Genomic DNA, 21,058 nt, shown 5'->3' on the forward strand with positions numbered 1-21,058 from the left:
ATACTATTAAATACAATTAAATTAAATTGTTGTTGACAGTTGTTCTTCTTTTATTACATGTTTTTTGTTGCAGTAAGTGGCTGTTTAAAAAAAGTATTACAATATCAAATCCTACAGCCAAAATTTGTTTGACTTTTTCTTGATTAAATTTTATTTTGAAGAAACAATGTTCATAGATTATGGCTCCGCTAACCTCTGGACCATGAGATACGAATTTAAAATGTAATTTGTTTGAGTTTTCACATTTGTTCCTTCATCAAAAATGCCAAAACAAACTTTGTTGTAATTTTGTTTCATTAATCCATGTGAATTTCTTTCTTTTTTCATTTGTTGCTGATTTCTCTTTAATAATATGCTGAATTGCTTTGTTTTACTAAAGCTGTTTGGGAAGTTCCTATTGCACTGAGCGCACTGACTCACTTCCTTGGTCCTTTCTGTTCTTTTCTGTTTCTGACGCATCCATTCAGAACACAGAGTGACCTACATGTACGTATATGTTTATGTGTATGACATAAACATGTGAGTGACATAGCTGCTGTTTGACCACATATTACACTTTACTACAGAAAAGTATTTAGTGACTCATGTTTCAGAAACAGACCCTTTCAAGAGTAACATTTCCTCTCCATAAGTGAGTAGTTATGGAATCTTTACTTCTAGTCCAGACATAGTTAAATGGAGCCAGGCTGGCGCCACCTAGTGCCCCCGCTCAATTTTATTTCTCTTCAGCAAATAGGTCAGGAATCAGAATACAATAGACGGTTTGCAAGAACTCTGGAAGTGTGAATCCGGGCACTGTCCAATCAGTGAAGAGCTGTGAAGCCATGACGTCAAACTCAAGCGTCTGTCTGTGTCCCTTTTGTGGAACAGCACAAGCAGTCGAGATGGATGTAGACAAAGACATACATTCTGTGTTGGCAACGATTCCCGAGATCGAAGATTTATTTGTTTGAGCCAGGTGCAACAAAAATTCAAAAACAGGGATATGTACATTAACATATTTAGGACCAGGTGCTCAAACGGAGTAGGATGAAGTTTAAAAAACGTATAATGTCCTACCCCAGTTGTTTTACATAATCACGTGGTTAAACACTTTTTTTTGTTTTTTTTGGACTCCTTTGGAGTGCTTACCTATATATTTTTTGTTTACGTTGGTACTAACTAATAATAATGTTAAAGTAGGCACAAAGTTTATAGAATTTAAAGCCGAAAAGAGAATGGTGAATTTTATCAAGGGGGAAGACGTTATTGCCCTTCTTCCTGATGCATTACATACGTCATGATCAAATAGCAACGACTGGTTAAATAAAAAGAAGTACCCGCCTACTGTCGAGCGAACAAATTCTAATACTGCGAGGTCAGACGTTTTCCACAAAGTGAAACCGTCTGAATCAGGCTATGTTAAAGGTCCTATATTACACAAATTTGACTCTTGTGAACTTTAAGTCATGTTATAATGTTGTTACCTCCTCAAAAACAGATCTGGAGTTGTGTTTTGTTTCATTTACACATGTTTGAATAACACTTTAGTATTAGTTTGTCTACCTCTCCAAAGCTCAAAATGCTCTGTTCCACCTTGTGATGTCATGAAGTAGTAGTTTTCAAGTTAACATCTCCTTTTACCTTAAGTTCAGTAGAGTTTGGCAATTCCATTTTTAATAAAGTGTTGTTTTTTTTCACATTCAAGGCACACTGGGGTCGGGGTGGATTAAGTGTTTTGCCCAAGAACACAATGACAGTGTTCATCTGTGGGAGCTGGACTCACATTGATTCTACCTGTCAATATGTTCAGTCCTGGTTTAGTCTGGTTTGGACCTGGTTTAGTCTGGGTTGAGTTTAATCCCTCCCTGGCTTTATCTCTGTATTTTATTTAGAAAGAAAAGTTATGTAATAATAATCTAATAGAGTAGATGACATTGCCTTGGATTCATGCACTGTCTTTATTTATTAGATAAGTTTTTCCTCTCGGCACGAATGAGATAACCACCATCCATCACTCGTATCTTATATTACAAAACCGTCCAAGTTAACGCGGGCCAATAGGAAAGGCGAGTTTATTTGTACAGCACGACTCGTACACAAAGTAATTTAAAGAGTCTTATGGAAAAATAAATCCATAAATAACATAATAATAATAATACCAGACGCTATGAAAAAACTTTACAAAGATGAGTGAACAAAGATGCGGGCCTAACTGACCAATCAGAGAGAACCATGCCCCGTTGGCTGCTTATATGTAAAAAATGAGAACAAAAAACTACATAAAGGACTGAGAAACACCGTGGATTTTCATAGAATCAACACTCAAAGCACCAAACTATAACTTATCTCAGGTAAAGAAAAAAAAAAGTTATATAGTTTGTTCTAAATGATATGTGCTACAATTTAATAAGTTTGGACAGAGTTTTTTTTTACACTCTATGGTCCAGTTCTAGTCCCTTTTAGATTTAAACGTAATGGAGAGAAAAAAAAAAGAAAAACCTGCATAAAGGACTTAGAAACCGTGTTGATTTTCATAGAATCAACACTTGAAGCACTAAACTATTACACTGCTGCACTACACCAAACAACTAAAAAGTTATTGTGTTTTTCGGACTATAAATCACACTTTTTTTCATGGTTTGGGTGTTTCCTGTGACTTAGACTCCGGTGTGACTTATGCATTAAAATTTTCACATCCTTGTTCAGGTCTTTTATGTGTGTTCCTTTGCTCGTGATTAGACTATTGTGCGTGTGTGAGTCTTCCTTGGAAGACATGCATGGAGACGTGAAGAAATTGTTTTCATTTTCAGCTGACAGCTGCGGCGAGAGGCTCTAGTTTTGTGTGTCAGTATCTGCTGTTCCTGTTACTCCTGTATCACTGTCACTTCACTCTACAGCGCATGTCTCCAGCAGAAAAATATTCTCTCAAAAACGAAAAGAAAGAAAATTGGAGTGAGCGAGAAACTTGTGACACCGGGAGGATGCACCATTCAACTTTCCTGGAAGTCACTGGATGGATCAAAAAGCCTGGACTTCAGTGACACAGAAACCATCCTGTCGGGATTCAGAAAAGCCAGAATAATTCTAACTGGAACTGATGCTGAGTCTGACGACAGCTACACAGAAGAGGAAGCGGCGCTCTGTTTACCTCCGGAGGTCACGGAGTTGCTCAGAAGTGACACCGATGATGAAGAATTGAATGGATTCAGTGATTTGGAGTGAGATGGAGAGTTTGGTAAACTTGTTCTGTTGTTTATGATATAGTTATCTGAAGAACTGTTCATATGTGACGTTAACAGTCTGTTGTTCTCCTGGTCTCTGATTTTATTCACTTATTTTTTAAAATAAATTTCCTCCAAAAATGTGACTTATAGTCCAGTGCGTCTTATATATGTTTTTCCTTCTTCATCACACATTTTTAGCTGGTAAGACTTATACTCTGGAGCGACTTATATTCCGAAAAATACAGTAATTCTTTATTATTAGTCTGTTTACATCTCCAAAGCTCAGAATGTTCTATTCTGTTGTTCTGTTGTTTTTACTATAACTTGCCTTTCTAGATGAAATGTCGGTTCCTGATCTCTGATTTTATAAAATACATTTCCTCCAAAAAGTGCAACTTATATATGTTTTTTTCTTCTTTATTGCACATTTTTTGGCTACTTATGCTGCGGAGTGATTTATAGTCCAAAAAATACAGTATGTATTTTGTTCTAAATGATGCGTGCTACAAATTAATAAGTTTGGACAGAGGTTTTTCACGCTCTATGGTCCAATTCTAGTCCAGTCTGGATTCAAACCAAATGTAAAAGGGACTAGAATACTATATGGATTGACACTATAAGATATCAGTCAAAAAATAGTGCTGAAAAAGCCTTTATTTCATTGATTAGTCTTTGTATTGCACTTAAAAACATGCTTCTCCACAAACATGACTTGTCACTTTTGCGCTGTATTGTCCTTGGAGAACATCTGATGCTGAACGAGGATTCTTGTCATAGTTTTGAGCCATATCCTCCGCTGGGACCCTGTGGCATCTTCTCTGTAATTAAAGCAACATAAAGCAGAGTGTTTTGAATGTCCGTCAGCACTCAGAAAAACACTGTGTCAAAGCTTCACTCACACTTTCAGTTTGATTCATTAGTTTTCATTAAATGCCTGTGTTGTGCTGTGTAGTTTATAGTTGTGTTTATGGCTCTCAAATTCTTTTAGCAAACATTTTTTTGCCCGGTCTCATTAAGAGTCTGAGGGGGAGTGTTCTGCTTCATATAACTCTATGGAAATCACAAACTTTTTCATGTTGCTGTAGTTGCAATGTAGAATCATGTGCTAAATGCAAATGTTTTAGTATCTTGCCCAACGATACAAGGACAAATCACTGGAGAAATCTGACTGAGAAAGTTAAATTATATGTGAAAAAGGATTTGAAGTTCAGATTTTCTTTTGCAAATGTGTTAGTGTCTTTCCCAGCGACGAAATCTGACTGAGAAAGTATAAGTTATATATGAAAAACGATTTGAACTTCAGATTTTTGTCCACACTCTAATTGAAACTCTAATGACCTAATAAACTTTTCTTCAAGGCCCAAAAGCACAAAGGTCTAACAGGCATAAATTTACAATCCAGCTCCCAAATTGTCTGACCATCCAGGACCTGTGGACAAAAATCTCAGAGGTGTCCAGAGAAAAGGACTACAGCCCAGGTACAGACCATCTACATGATGTCCACTTACACCTAAACTTTATTCAAATACTTATTTCATTTTTATGTTATTTTAAAGTGCATATAGCAAATGTAACTAGAACGTATTCGAGTAATTTTTCTTGTGGATGCAGTGTTCATCCAAACGGCTCCAGAGACAGAACGATCTGGTGCCGCCAGCTCCCACAAATTCGTCTGAGTATTTTTCTTATCCGGTACTGTGTGGACACCTGAAAACGCTGATGTAGGTCTATGCACCAGGAAGTAATTCACCACCAAAACACTAAGAGGCTAGAATATATGTCCATTCATACATACGGTCTATGTGTATGATTTGCAGATGTATAATCTCTGAAAAGTTTAACATGAACCATCTTCAACGCGACAGAAGCACAGAACAGACTCACCATCAGCAGAACACCCCTCTGTCACAGAAAGAACACTCATATTCCACTGAGTCGTGTTGTTTTTAAACTGACAGAAGCTGAATCAGGAGCACAAGGAGCGAGCTGTTTTTTTTGAGCGCTCAGTTTATGCAAATTAGCCATGCAGTTTTAAGTTTCGTTTCTGTAAAACGTAAATAAATATGCTCAAAGCTGTGTGGATAGGGAAGACTTGCGGACACAGAAATGACGTGTCTGGACGCAGATACGTGGATTTGTTTCAGTGTAAACGGGGTCTTAATCCGACAGAAGCTGAACCACTTCAGCGACACAAAGAGCACTTACACTTTATGTAAATTAGCCATGTGGTTTTAAGTTTTGTTTCTGTAAAATGTAAACAAATATGCGCAAAGTTGCATTAAACACGTTATTACTCAATTTATTTTTGATTTTAGATATTTGAACCGGTGATTCATTTCAATGTAAACGTAGCCTTAGTATCTTGCTCAGTGACAAAATCTGACTGAGAAAGTAAAATTATATGCGAAAAGTTATTTGAACTTCAGAATTTTTTTTGCAAAATGTCTTTGTGTCTAGCCCAGCGACAAAAGGACAAATCACTGGAGAAATCTGACTGAGAAAGAAAAATGATATGTGAAAAAGGATTTGGACTTCAAGGTTTATTTTTGCAAACGTGTCAGTGTCTTGCCCAGTGACAAAATCTGACTGAGAAAGTAAAATTTGAACTTCAGATTATATTTCAAAAACCTGAGTTTGCCTGGATTCATTTTTGCCAAAGTAATTGTCAAAAATTTAATTCATATAAACTCAGCAAGAGTGGCATTGTGTCATTAAACCTTTTTTCTATCATCTATCTTCACGGAGACCAAACCAGACGAGGTTACAGGTCAGATCTGTGGAGAGACGGCCCCGCTCACAGATAAAATGCCTATTTTTCTAGGTATTTTTGAGCTTTAAAACCACCTGTAATTGAACAAATTTAACGTAGAGCTGTTTAATTTCATATTGTGGAACATTCCAGGCAGAGCAATGACATCTCCATAGAAACAGGTGTTAAAAAAGTTACATACTACACCTTTAAATTAAAATCATACAAATTAAAGTGAAATTTCAGTACTTTCTATTGTTGAAATGTTGCTTTGTCAATTAAAAATGCATTATGTAACTTTTTAATGGGGGGTACGCCACTCATCTTGTCTCCATGGAGATGTTTTGCTTTGCTTGCTTGTCCCACAGTATGGCATTAAACTTAAAAAATCTTCATGGAGACAACCTAGTGGCACCACCAGGACAAATTACAGGTCAGATCTGTGGAGGCCCTGCTCAAAGTAAAGTATATTTTGCATAATACGGGATGGTTAAAGGTGCATTGTGTCACTTTTCCAGTGGAGGGTCCACTACCTGCTTGTCTCCATGGAGACTGCTACACCTGGAATGTTCCCCAGTATGACATTAAACAGCTCTGCTTTACATTTATTCAATTACAGGTGGTTTTAGAGCTCAAAAATACCTCAAAAAACAAGCATTCTGACTGTGAGCGTGGTCGCCTCTCCACAGATCTGACCTGTAACTTGGTCTGGTTTAATCTCCCTTATAATAGAAGGTTTAAAACCATACTGTGAAACATTCTAGACAAAGCAATAACATCTCCACAGAGAAAAGTATCTGACAGACTCTCCACCAGAAAATGTTACACAATGCACCTTTAAGAACACAAACAGACACATTTTGAAATCTGTAACTTCATGAATTTTGATTTTTATGAATGAAATTTTCCACAAAACCGGTCACTGCGACCACAGCCAGCACCGAGTCTGATTTTAGAAGCATTCGGTGAAAAAAGGGGAAACTTACGGGAAGGAAAGAGGATGCAGAGGAAGTGTCACTGACGAGAAGAGGAGCCGGAGCCCAGACCACAGAACACTTTGTCTCACATCACATCAGATCTCTCTAAAGTTCGAGGAAACACCCAAAAATCCACTACAGCCCGCATCTGTGAATGAGGACTTTCACTGAGTTACGCAAACCTGAACATTTGTCCTAGAAATTATACCTCAAATATTACAACCTACAAATGAAAAAAAGGAACTGTACAATTGCCCAACTCAAGTAGTACATATAAAGGGGAAATACTGAACTATTAAAACTGTCATACGGATTAAATACTGATATTACATCACCACTAAACCTGGGACATGTATCATAGAGCTATTTTGAGTTTTTCTGCAAAGTAGTTAGTTAGTAGTACATTTAGGCATCAGATCTGGCAACCCAAAGTGAAAACCTCATCCTTAAAGGTCTTATATTATGCAAAACTGACTCTTGTGAGCTTTAAGCCAATGTTGTTACCTTATTAAAGAGCGTTGGAGACGTGTGGAGACACTTTTTAAATATTCCATCCAGTCCTTGTATTTGCAGAGGTCGCTGGTGCTAGACTAGTGTATAGCGATGGTCATAGTTATGTATAGTACGTATTCGAGTCGTTTTTGTTGCGTCTGCAGTGTTCGTCCACACTAATCCGACTGAAAACAATTTGGTGCCGCATGCTCCCACAAATCCAGCACCGTGTGGACGCCTGAAAACGCTGATACGCTGATGTAGGTCTAAGCACAGTGAAGTATGGGTGTAAGAAAAAAATCGATTCAGTGATATATCGTGAAACTTCATTGCACAATTTTTGAATCGATTTAAAAATGCATCTGGATAGATTTTTTTAAAATAATATTTGTCACTAAAATTCATTAGTTGCACTCACTGTTCTCATGATTTTAAAAAGGTAATTATTTATATTTCATACAATCTGTTTCTCATGAAGGTGTAGTTGACAATATTATTGGAAGTAATTACTGATAAAATGCAATATATCATCCATTGTTTTAGTATCGTCAGACTCAAGGCAACGCACACCCCTGCCGTGAAGTAGCTAATTCAAATCCAAAACGCTAAGAGGCTAGAATATATGTCCATTCATATAAACGGTCTATGTGTACGACCTGCAGACGTATAATCTCTGAAAAGTTTCACATGAATCATCTCAAACGTGATAGAAGCACAGAACAGACTCACCATCAGCAGAACATCGATCTGTCACAGAAAGAACCCATATAATCCACTGAGTCGTGTCCTTTAGTACGACAGAAGCTGAACTGCGTTAGGACACAATAGCAAACTGTTTTTTGAGCTCAGTTTATACAAATTAGCCATGTGGTTTTAAGTTTCGTTTCTGTAAAATGTAAACACAAATGCTCAAAGCTGTGCGGATAGAGAAGGATTGCGGACACAGAAACGACATGTCAGGACACAGATTGTTTTCGATATGGGGATATGCAGATTCGTGTCCGTGTAAACGGGGTCTAAAAAAGCCTTACCCACTCCACAAAACACCTGAAGCAAATCTGTTATTACACCAGACTGTCGATGTGAATGTCTGTGTTGATAGAATAATTTTAGAAGTAAAACCAACCTTGCATTTGAAGGATTTATGTCTTAGCAACAGCAGCGAGTTGTTGGCTTGGCAGCGGTGGACTGATGTCACCTAGCACAGGGATCTCCAACCTTTTGCATCCGATGAGTTACAAAATTAAAATGCAGAAGAGCTACTCATTTTAGTGGCGGCAAAAAATGTATTTGATATAAGAGGGCAAGCCTTAGATCAGGGGTGTCAAACTCATTTTGGTCCAGGGGCCGTATCCAACCTACTCTGATCCCAAAGGGGCCGGATCAGAAAACTCATGGCATATAAACCCCAAAAACAGCAATAAGTTCAAATATTTGTGCAGAGAAATGCAAATCTATTACAGAAATCTTTTTTAATTGATGAACTCTCACTTTTACAAAATATTATAATATTATGAAAAAAAAAATGCAATTTCAACACAATATTTTAACATTAACTTGTATGCAAATAGGAATAAGCCAATTTTTCTTGGAAAATCCTGCACTTTTCTAATTTTTGACATTTTGCTGATGAAGGTGTCACATTCAACAGTCAACACGATCGTCCTTTAAGAGCGTTTGGAAAGAGACAAGTCTTCATTTGTGCTGCTCTGGTGGGAGGGGCCACGTACAGAGACACTGGAGATGCTGCTATGATAAGCGGAACAAAAAATTACCAATATTTTAATAGAAAATATGATTAAAATATTTTAGTAGAAAATCAGCCGAGGGCCAGATTAAAAATCTTGGAGGGCCGGATTCGGCCCCCGGGCCGTATGTTTGTCACCTGTGCCTTAGATGTACAGTTAGATGCGTATAAAACATTAAACCATGATCCATTTATTGGTGCAAGTTCAAAATAACACATGTACAGTGGTAATTAATCAAAGTTGAGTTATTTAGTACAATACGTATAATTCAGAAATCCTTTGACGAGCTGCCTGTAAGGAAGCGGAGACCTACTGGTAGATCCCGAGTTGTAGGTTGGAGCCTCCTGACCTAGCACCTATCTTATCGGTAAAGTAAAATTCCGTTGCTGCTGAGAAAATAGTCCCTAACATGCGACGCAAGGTTGGTTTTATTTAAAAAATGATTCAGTCAACAAACACATTTACATCAACAGTCTAGAGTAATAATAGATTTGCTTCGGGTGTTTTGTGGAGTGGGTAAGACTGTTTTTATTGGCAGGATAACTGTGGCCATTGACATGCACTAGTCTAGCACCAAAAATTTTTAAAAAGTGTCTCTGGCTCACTAGGAAATGAAGTCCTGGAGTTGTGTTCTGTATCATTCACACATTTGAGTAACACTTTATGACTAGTCTGACATCTCCAAAGCTCAAAATGCTCTGTTGTATTTTGTGACATCATGTAGTGGTAGTTTTAAGGTTAACAGAGCTACTTTTACCTTTAGTTCAGTAGAGATCGGCAAAGTCAGGTTTGAAATCATCCAAATGACTCTAGTGAAGGTGTATGGACTTTCGTTTTCTGTCCAAGAGAAGAACTCAGCCTCAATACGCAGAGTTTGTGAGTTAAAAATGTTTGAATAAAACAAAACACAACTCCAGGTCTGTTTGTGATGAGGAAACGTCACTTGGAGTTATGAATCACTAGTCACTTTTGGACCGGTATCATGAGTTCAGGGAAGACAAGAAGATAAGATAAAACAGTCACTGAATCACTAAAATTTCTCATACAGATCAAATTACTGGTATTACAACACCACTACACCTGGGACGTGATTAGCCGTCATTCGGGGGAGGCATCACAAAGCACCATTGTGGGTTTATTTGTGGGCCAATTTCTTTTCGTCGTCAGATCTGGCAACTCAAAGTCAAGAGCACATCCTTCTTTTCGACTGATTCACTGACTTTACCAGGGCATAATTTGTGAATCATTCGTCATTGGAACACTTTTGGGCTGGTGTTATGAGTTCGGTGAACAAGATAAGAATTAATTAATGAATCACTCCCATTATAATTTCTCATTTAGATCAATTTAAGCTCGGCCTTTAAAGGTGCATTGCGTCAAGTGCTTTTCTCCATGGAGCTGTCATTGCTTTGTCTGGAATGTTTCGCAGTGTGGCATTAAACCTTTCTGTCTTCATGGAGACAAATCCACACCAAGTTACAGGTCAGATCTGTGGAGAGGAGACCCCACTCAGTCAGAATGTCTGTTTTTTTTAAGTATTTTTGAGCTATAAAACCACCTGTAATTGAATAAATGTAAAGTAAACTGTTTAATGTCACACTGTGGAACATTCCAGACAGAGAAAGGACATATCCATAGATTCAAGGAGGTGATAGTGCACTTTTAACTTTTATTTATTTGTTTATTTGAATGGGACAATGCACATTCATGAAGATCTGTATAAAACAAATGTAAATATGACGGATTATAGCGACCAGGATAATTTGTGTATCATTTGTTCATTCGTTTTTTAATATAAACCAAAAATAAGAAAATTAAAAAACAACTATTTTCTTCGTTATTTGTCTCCAAAACCAAAATGAAAACACGAATACTTGTTTTTTTTTTCATTTTACGATTTTGTGTTTAAATCAGTAATGGAAAAAAACAGATAACGGCAGTTTCCCGTTTCCGTGACTTAAACTGTGATGCTGGACTAAGACTGAACCAGGTCTAAACCGATCTCAGTCCTGGTCTCAGTCACTGACTAAACCAGAACTGAATCAGGACTAAAACCGGGACCAAACTGGGACTGAGCCCAATACTGACACCTGGTTTAGTCCTGATTCAGTTCTGGTTTAGAGCTGGTTTAGACCTGTTCAGTTCTGTTTTAGTCCTGGTTTAGACCTGGTTCAGTCCGTATGCGGCGCAAAAGGCCGGCATCACAGTTTATGGACAGACCATGTTTCAGAGGCTGCACTAGCACTGATCGGCTGCACATGCTGGGGTTTAGGTAGTGACCGTTCACATCAGAAAGAGTTATTTTAGGTTTAAACTAAACCAACTGGATTTTGGCAAGGATAGAGGCATCCCAAATGAGAGACTCGTGTGAGGATCATTCCACTTTCTGATTAGATTGTCTTGAGAACCAAAACACCAAAATGTTAACATAAACAACAGACCATCATGTCCAATGTTTTTGTAATTAAGAATGAATCAGTATTACAGTTGTTAGCAGTAAAAGCTATATTTGATTTGAACATGTTAACATCATATCTGGGGACACAGAGAGGTCACGTTCATGAAATGTGTAATTTAAACGATAAATAACTACTTTTAAGAACTGCATGACGTTTCAATCAGTGTTAGAGAGAGTACTGAGAAGTTGTACTCAAGTAAAACAGTAATTACATGCCAAATAATGTACTCAATTACAAGTACAAGTACTACCAGAGTACTAGTTACTTTTTAAAGATCAAGTATTACGCAAAATTGACTCTTGTGAGCTTTAAGTCATGTTATAATGGTGTTACTCCCCCCAAATCAACCCTGGAGTTGTGTTTTGTTTCATTCACACATGTTCGAGTACTGTATTTTTCGGACTATAAGTTGCAATTTTTTTCATGGTTTGGGTGCTCCGAAGACCCATGCTTCGATGCGATTTATATATTAAAGGGTGCTCGAGGCTTGTGTGTCAGTATCTGCTGTTCCTATTACTCCTGTACCACTGTCACTTGGCTCTACTGTGCATGTCTCCTGCAGAAAGAGCATCTGGTCTGTCCGTATCATGTCAGTCGATCGCACCATTACTTCTGTATCACTCAAAATTTTAAATTGAAACTAACTTATTTAGACACCTGAGAAGACTAAACACAAATGTCCCCAAAAAGAAAATCATATTTTGCAGATTGCAAGCTGCAAGTACTGAAATCTGCAGCTGAAAATGGTAATCGAGGAGCAGAAAGAAAGTTTGGAGTGAGAGAGAAACTTGTGACAACCCGGGGATGTGTCATGAAACTTTCCTGGAAGTCACTGGATGGATGGACAAAGCCTGGACTCCAGTGGCACCGAAACCATCCTGTCGGGATTCAGAAAGGCCGGAATAATTCTAACTGGAATTGATGCTGAGTCTGACGACAGAAGCGGTGCTCTGATTGCCTCTGGAGGTCGTGGAGTTACTCAGAAGTGACACTGAGGATGAAGAATTGAATGGATTTAGTGATTTGGAGTGAGATGGAGAGTTTGGTAAACTTGTTTTGTTCTGTTGTTTATGTTATAGTTTATCTGAAGAACTGTTCATATGTGACGTTAACAGCCTGTCGTTCTCTGTTATATTGTTTTTACTAGAACTTGCCTTTCAAAATGAAATGTTGGTTCCTGATCTGATTTTATAAAATAAATTTCCCCCAAAAAGTGTGACTTACAATCCGGTGCGATTTATATGTTTTTTCTTCTTCATTAAGCATTTTTTTGGCTGGTGCGACTTATACTCCAGAGTGACAGTCTTTTTTTTTTTATTAGTCTGTTTACATCTCCAAAGCAGAAAATGCTCTGTTCCACTTTGTGATGTCATGAAGTGGTAGTTTTCAAGTTAACAGCTCCTTTTAACTTTAGTTTGATAGAAAATGGCAATTCCGGGGCTGATATTATCCAAATGATTCTTTGTGTTCAATGTGTGAATGAAACAAAACACAGCTCCAGTGTTTGCGATACGGAAACAACAGTATAACAGAAAATAGCATAACATGAGCCCTTTAAAACCGGTTTCTCCCGTCAGCAGGCTGACAGATCATACATCCAGGATCATGAGAGAAAGGAGGAAGTGGAAAACCCCAACTTCCTTTTGGTGTTAGCGTGGCTTCAGTCATGGGTCCCTCAGTCTCTCCTCACGTCTCATTCAAACATCACGATCCTCAGTGACAGTGACACACATACAGACCAAACCACAAGAGCAACACAACAACAATCACGTTACACTGCAGGTCAGAGATCGTCACAACTTCTAAAATAATTATTACACAAACTGCCCTGGTGTTCAATGTATTTTTTGAGGTTAGCCTATTAGAAAACTAAAATAGAGGCATTACTTGGGTTATGTGACTTATTTTTCTTTTAAATGAGCGGTCAGTTTTGTTCAGAGCATTCGGACCACATGAGCCGCTGCCAGAAAATTACATACAATACTTTTAAATTCAAACCTCCACAAAAATGACATGTAACTTGTCTGGGTGCTCGTCTCCATGATGTTTAATCCGTGGGGACAAGCAAGGGACAGATCCTCCACCATTTGAAGTGACGGAGTTTAGAAACTGTTATTTTTTTCGTTATAGTAAGAAAACAGCGCTAGTTTTCAAGTCAACAGCTCCTTTCACCTTTACTTCAGAAGACATTGAGAATTCTTTTGGGTATAAATCTTCTTGGTAAACCCGCACTATATGTTGCCTAATGAAAAATGCCCATAACAGACTTTGTGAGGGGCCTCTTCCTGCACTGGGTCCTGGGTAAACAGTGCACTTCACTTCCCCTTTAGTCCAACGCCCCTGTGTATGACCTCACAAGTTGGGAGTTTTTTTCAGTTTGAGAGAAGAATCAGCCTAAATATGAAGGGTTTGTGTGTTAAATGTGTGTGAATGAAACAAAACACAACTCCAGGTCCGTTTTTGGTTGATGAGGCAACAAAATTATAACATAGATCAGGAAATAGAGTACTGTATTTTTCTGAGTATAAGGCGCAATATCAGTAATGTTGAATTCTCTCATCTATTTTCATACATAAGGCGCATTGGATTATAAGGCGCATTAAGCGAAACAAACAGACGACACTTGAGACTGATCCCTTAGCCCAGGTGTCCACGATCCATTGGCAGATCGTGATGTAATTCGGTCGGTGTTGCCTCCCTGTCTTGGTGAATGTGGATTATGAATGTGCATGTGGGTGGATCATTTAAGTTTTTTTTTTTTATTTCCAACAAGGAGGACTCAAATATACATTGAGTAATAATGTGTTCAGTGCAGCTTTGCGTACATTTGTTTACGTTTTACAGAAAGAAACTTAAAACCACATGACTAATTTGCATAAACTATAAGTGCTGAAAAAAACAGCTCGCTTCTTGTGCCCTGATGCAGTTCAGCTTCTGTCGGATTGAAGGACACGATTTACTCCGCGAGGCTCCTGACTACTGTAGCCGCTATCAGCTTCATAGTTTACCAAAGTTGTACTGAAATATTTTGACAAATTTCTGAGCGCCGTGTACCACATAAAATCGGTTCGAGGTCAGTAAGCGCAACCAGAATTAATACATAAGGCGCACTGTCGATTTTTGAGAAAATTAAAGGATTTTAAGTGTCTTATAGTCCAAAAAACACTGTAGGTCCTTTAAGTTTGTTCAAAGCCCTCTTAAGCTTTTCATTACGACACCACATGGCTTTAAATAGCAAAAGAAAATGTTTTTCTGTCAACTAGACAAAAGTTTCAGAGTTAAGACATTTCAATGATCATCCAAGAGGCTTCTTCAGTTCTGATGGCAAAATGGTGGATCCCTGCCTTATATCTGCCTGAAGAGATGAGCCAGCTACACTGAAACTAACACACATGGCTGCAAGTTACTGTCATCGACCTCTTTCAAGTATGACAGAGCACAAATCTTCTTTTATTCCTCCATTTATGGTCTAAAATAAGTGCCGGGTCATAAATCAGGAGGTGTATTTGCTTGGATAGGCCCTTGTCTGGACAGTGTGTTTGCCATCAGCGCTTTCTAATGAGCGTTTGTTTAGAGCCTGGAACAAAAGGATGTTTATGTCTCTGGGGTGATTACATTCTTGTTTCAGACGATTTTATGCACAATACTGCTGCCAAATACGTCTCCACCATCTCGGCCTGTTCAATGAAAGAACTGTGCTTTTTGTATTACTTTATAATTCAACTTTACGCTGTTCACTATTGTACATAACTGGATTAACATGGGCTCATTTGCTCATTTCGTCATGGAATAAAATTGCTAGTTGGGATTCTGCAGTAGTTTTCTCTCTTTATAATTTGATTTAGTCTTTAAAAGGGCACATATTATACTATTTTTGTCTTGTTTATCTGTGTAATAATGTTGTTTCCTCATGACAAACAAACCTAAAGTTGCGTTTTGTTTCATTCACACATGTTTAAAGCTATGTTCAGACTACAGGGCTTAATGCTTAATTCGGATTTTTTTGTGAAATCTGATTTTTTTGCAAGGCCATTCACATTTCCAATTAAATGTGACTTGTTTGTGATCTCCAGTGTGAACTTTAAACACCCCAAAATTGTCCCACATGTGCACTGGAGGACACAACGTTTTACGGAAGTCGCCTAAACATGCAAGAAGCGCTTGCCAAATCAACCGAATACCACGCCCTGTTTTGTTTAATTGGCGGCGGCATTTTCTTAATTCATGGGAACGACTTAGCTAAAACATGCGAACGATATATGTAAAACGTGCGCACAATATAGCTAAAACGTGGGAACGAGTTAGTTAAAACGTGGGAACGATTTAGCTAAAGTGTGGGAACGAATTATATATTGTGGGAACGAAATAGTAATTTAAGGCCACGATTTAACCCTTATATTGTGTTAGAAAGCTACACGCGTCTTTAGTGTTACCGGGTCAAATTTGACCTGTGATTTAACTCAGCCTGAAAAAAATTAAAAACACTAGTTATCATGCAAAATTATTTATTACCTCATAACTAACTTAGTATGTATTCATATCCATGGAAACACTTAACATTTTTTATTTATTTTTGACTCCACAGACTTTTTATCTTAAAATATACCGTTTTTGATTACAAAAACTGTTTAAATTCACAAATTATATTTCCTATAGTGATAAAATGAGTAATTATATTATATAATTATACTACAATCATAATTATATTATATATAATGCATATAATATAAATATAATTTATATAAGTATAATTATATTGGGTGTCAAGAGGGCTTGATGACCATGAAATCTCACCTTTTCTTGACTTGAAGACGTCTCTTTCGGCCTTTGTGACATCTGCATTCTCCTCATCAGATGTGTGCTCTTCTTCAGGGTCATACTGAACCTCATCTTCATCCATAGAGGCTTCTCCAGGAGGCTCTTCCGGCTCTTTCTGACTCTGGCTCCAAGTGACTTACGTTGGGATCTTTTCGTCCCACTCTGTGTAACTGCTACTGTGAACCTCGTCATTTTGGTCATTCGTATTAACCTGCGCCACATGATCCTGATTTTTTTATTTGCTATTTTGTCCATCAAAAAAAAAAACTATTCATAACATAGAGCCTGACTCTAGATTCTGTGGGTGACGTCACACTCACTTAGTCCACTTCTTTTCTACAGTCTATGTCCTCATCCTCATACACGTCTTCCTCAGCTTCACTTTCCTCTCTGTGAATCACTGTCATGAACAAATCCAGTGCCTCATAAACAGTAAACCTGCTCATGTTGACTGATGCTGCAACAGAATGCAGCTGATTATATCTCACTAAAACCCTGTTTATATATGACACTGTTTATTTCAGATTCAAAATGTGTCAATGTGCTGCGAGAAAGAGAAGAGTTCACATGGGTGAAGACGACCATTTGTGTGTGTGTGTGTGTGTGTGTGTGTGTGTGTGCGTGCGTGTGCATCTGCATGTGTTCAAATTCAAAGATAATATAATGCATGAATAAAAAGAACAGAATGAAGTAATATCTTGGGAGAAAAAAATAAAGTGATTTTGAAATCGAGAACAGATGAAAAGGATTACACATTTTGAAGTACGATATATTTTTGGAGAAAATATTGACAAGAAACGATAAACAAATTTACACACTCAAACAACAGTGAGTTTATCCCTAAACACTCTTGTAAATGTACATTAAAGTAACAAAAACTAAAACTGCAATAATAAATGAATAAAAAGCAGAATTAAGCAAATGAAACCTTCCAGGGCCAACATAACAAGCTGCACCTGATTGTGGGTGTGGCCCGTCACCTTTAAAACTGGCTGCTGGAGCCTCTTCTCTCCTCTCCACTGTGCGGCCACAACTTTAGTTGCACCTTGTTTTAAAATAAATATCTATTTTTGTGCTTTTTTAAACATGTGTGGACTCTCCTTGTTGGAACCCTGAGCCAGTTCGTAACAGTTATGATATTGGTTCTGTCAAACAAATGTCTTACCACTGAGAGTTTGTGGGCTGTGAGATGTTCAGATGTCTGTAAGAGATACTAGTCAGTGTGAGTTGGTTTTCTGTGTATTTTTATTTTGATGCTGCCATCTTCCCTGTGTGTGATGTTCATGTCCAGGAAATTTATGGTATTGTTTGTTTCTTCTTCGTGTGTGAATTGTGTCTGTCTATTGTGTTTAGGTGGTCTGTTAGCTCTTGTGTGTGTCCATTTTTAATCTTTTCCAGTATGTCTTCCACGTATCTTCTCCACATAGTGAGTCCGCATGTCGTTGGTGCTGTCCTTATGGCGTTCTCCTGCAGGTCCTCCATGAAGAACCCACTCATGATGGCAGATAAGGGTCCCCCCATATATTTACCTCCGCCAAGGAGGTTATGTTTTTGCCAGCGTTTGTCTGTTTGTTTGTTTGTTTGTCTGTTAGCAACATAACTCAAAAAGTTATGGACCGATTTTGATGAAATTTTCAGGATTTGTTGGAAATGTGAAAAGGAAGAACTGATTTCATTTTGGGGGTGATCCGGAAGAAATCCTGGATTCTGGATCACTTTGAAATTTTAGTTAACATTGTGGTAAATGGGGCCAAAAAATTAGTTTCTCAATATCTCGGTTAATTATTGACCAAACCCCATGAAATTTGACTCAGGGATGGACAATGGGATCCTCTTTCATATTCCAAAGGCTGATCCAGAAGACTGATTTTATCGCAATTTATATAAAAAATGGAGGTAGTCCTTGGTGGAGGTCTGCGCTCTCTGACTGCTTTTCTAGTTTTCCTTTGTATTTGAAGTATGTGGATGTGGAAATGAAATGAAGGAGCCGGGTTATGTCTTCTACTGTAGGATTGGTTCGTTTGTGTAGTGATCTATCTGTCCGGAAGCGGTTTCCGACTACGTGTAAGGTGACGTTTATGGGAGTTTTTGTGAACAGGGATACTACATTGTGAAATATTAATATTTCATCGGTTTGTACTTTGACGGTTTTTAGTTCCTGAGCCAGTTGTTTTGAGTTCTTGCAATGCTGTTTGGTATGGCCTAATAATAGTTTTATGAGTTCTACTAATGCTTTTGATAAATTATATTTATTCCTGCTCAGACCCAGGGTGCACTCTCAGTCATAGTGTGAGTGTGTCCTTCCTGCGCTCAAGACGAAGATGAAGAGGAGCTACTTCTTCTTGGAGTTGAGGTTTTTGCAAACCCAGTTCATGCCGTCCTGCAAGAAACAAGACCCATATGTTAGTCCTGCATTGGTCCTGGTTTGGTTCTAGTTTAAGTCCTGGTTTGGTCCTGGTTGAAAACATGGGACCAGCAACATACGGTCTGAAAACTCAAGAAGAATTTTGAGGAACCGGTAATCGACATGAGCGTTTATGGACATGTTTAAGTTTTGTTTTTTTTTCTAGCTTTTGACTTAAATGTAATTCGAGAGGGATTTTTAACAGCACAAATCAGCTCAACAGTTGTAGTTCAGTCAAGTTCATTCTTTATGATCGATCATTGTGTTGAAACAAATCTCCAATAGTTAAATCTAACTTGAGTAACAGAGCTCCAGACAGAGCAGTGCCTCTACTTAGCCCTGTCTGTGTTATATTCACCTGCCCCATTTCCTCGAACCTCTTCTTATCCACGCTGTCGATGACGTAGATCTGAAACAGAGACGTCAGGGTGAGTGTTTGTTTGTTTGTTGTATAAGTGTATAAATAACAGTATTGTCTGTAAGAAGAATCCAGACCAGGACATCTGTGTCTTCAAAGCAGTCCCTGCAGTAGGATCTGATCTCCCTCTGGCCCCCGATGTCCAACACGTTTAGGATGAATCCCTGAAACTGGACACTTTAGGTGTTAGAGCCCTGGAAACCACAAAACAAAACTAAATGTTAAGTCTTAATATGTCAAGTGTTATACAAGTTGTCAGGGGTGGGGTTGGCAAAAATCAGTCACCGATAAACCAGTATCGAAACTAGATATTAGGAGGTATCGATACTTTAAAAAAAAAGTCCCACTGACAGGACAGAGCAGAACCTTTCCTGAATGTGTTTAGAATGATCTGGAACTGGATCAGAACAAGTGTAAGAGCACAGAGACCTGGTTTAGACCTGGTTTAACCCTCACGCTCTCCTCGGGGTCACATTGACTCGAAGAATTTTTTTCCCATTCCCGCTCTCTTGGGGTGGGTCAATCTGACCGAAAAATTTATTTTCAAATAAATTCTTGCCAGGCGAGAAAATACATTTTGTAATAATGTAATAATTAAATATTAATAAACCACCATACACATTGCAATAATGTGTATGGGAGTGATGTGTATGGAGGTGTGTGTGCGTTTCAGGATTGTGGTCTTTCCTCCATTGTCCAAACCGAGGAGCAGGATCTCCACCTCCAGGTTTCGGTATGCACATCAGTTTACACAGAATCGTCAATAATCCCTGAGAAAAGACGTCAGCAACATGATGTCCACGTTTAGACCTGGTTTAGTCCTGCCACAGACCTGCTCAAGTCCTGCCATAGTTCTGGTTTAGTTCCCATCTTACTGCTGTTCTGTTTTGACAATTTCCACAAGAGCTGAAACTCGAGCACTGTTGCCGTAGAAATAAACAATTCCACACAAAAGATTAAAGATTATCCAACATAAACGGGAATTTTAATCTCAGCAACAGCTGTTAGTTGTAGTTTAGACCTGGTTTAGTCTGGATTTGATTATAGCTACTGGTGAGAAATAGATTTTTTTTTTTTGGCCCTGGTTTAGTCCTAAATTAGACCTGGTTTAGTCATAGGTTAGTCCCTTTTATAGACCTGGTTCAGTACTGGGTTAGACCGGGTTTAGTCTGGCCTGTCGTTGATTTGTCTCCGGTTTAATAGTGGGTAAAAACAATTTTTGCTGGTTTAGTTCATGGTTAGTCTCGTTTTTAGACCTGGTTCAGTCTCTGTTGAGACCTGATTTAGTCTGGGCTGGCAACTTGACTTCGTGCACGATGTCATATAAATTATGATATATCTTAGTAGCTAAAACGAGTGAACGATATATGTAAAACGTGCGCACGATATAGCTAAAACGTGGGAACGAGTTAGTTAAAATGTGGGAACGAAATAGTAATTTGAGGCCACGATTTAATATCTTTTTTTTTTTTGCGTACGTCATCGGGATGTCATCGGGCGGGCTCCGCAGGTAGGGGATATCTGTTTAGCATATTTGGTAAGTAGTGGAGCTAGCTAATGCTGAGTACTTATTGTACTTACATGTTTAGTTGAAGCTTTAAGTTTTAGTGCTCATTTTGTTTCCATTTACATTTGGTACTCAGTTAGGTCCAGTCTTGTTTGTATGGTCTTTATTTTGTCATGACCATTTGTTTAGCCTTTTGTTTTGGAGTCTACCCCAGTAGGCTTATCCTGCAGGTTCTGCACAGGGGGCCTGTGTGGTTTGGGTTTATGTGTCCGTGTGGCTG

The 21,058-nt window shown here is 38.2% G+C and overlaps 1 long non-coding RNA gene across 1 annotated transcript; it reads right to left on the minus strand.

Annotated features, from left to right (window-relative positions):
• Positions 1-17,411: 17,411 nt before the first annotated feature.
• LOC110159946 (uncharacterized) lies at positions 17,412-19,468 on the minus strand. The gene is made up of 3 exons (XR_008632303.1): positions 19,349-19,468; positions 19,212-19,262; positions 17,412-18,829 (listed from the first exon to the last, which is right to left on the minus strand). It is a non-coding gene; the product is annotated as an uncharacterized LOC110159946 (long non-coding RNA).
• Between the last annotated feature and the right edge of the window lie 1,590 nt (positions 19,469-21,058).

The sequence above is a fragment of the Boleophthalmus pectinirostris genome, unplaced genomic scaffold (genome assembly GCF_026225935.1).
Source record: "Boleophthalmus pectinirostris isolate CB_2022bp ecotype Guang Dong unplaced genomic scaffold, ASM2622593v1 HiC_scaffold_19, whole genome shotgun sequence".
In the NCBI taxonomy this organism is placed as follows: domain Eukaryota; kingdom Metazoa; phylum Chordata; class Actinopteri; order Gobiiformes; family Gobiidae; genus Boleophthalmus; species Boleophthalmus pectinirostris.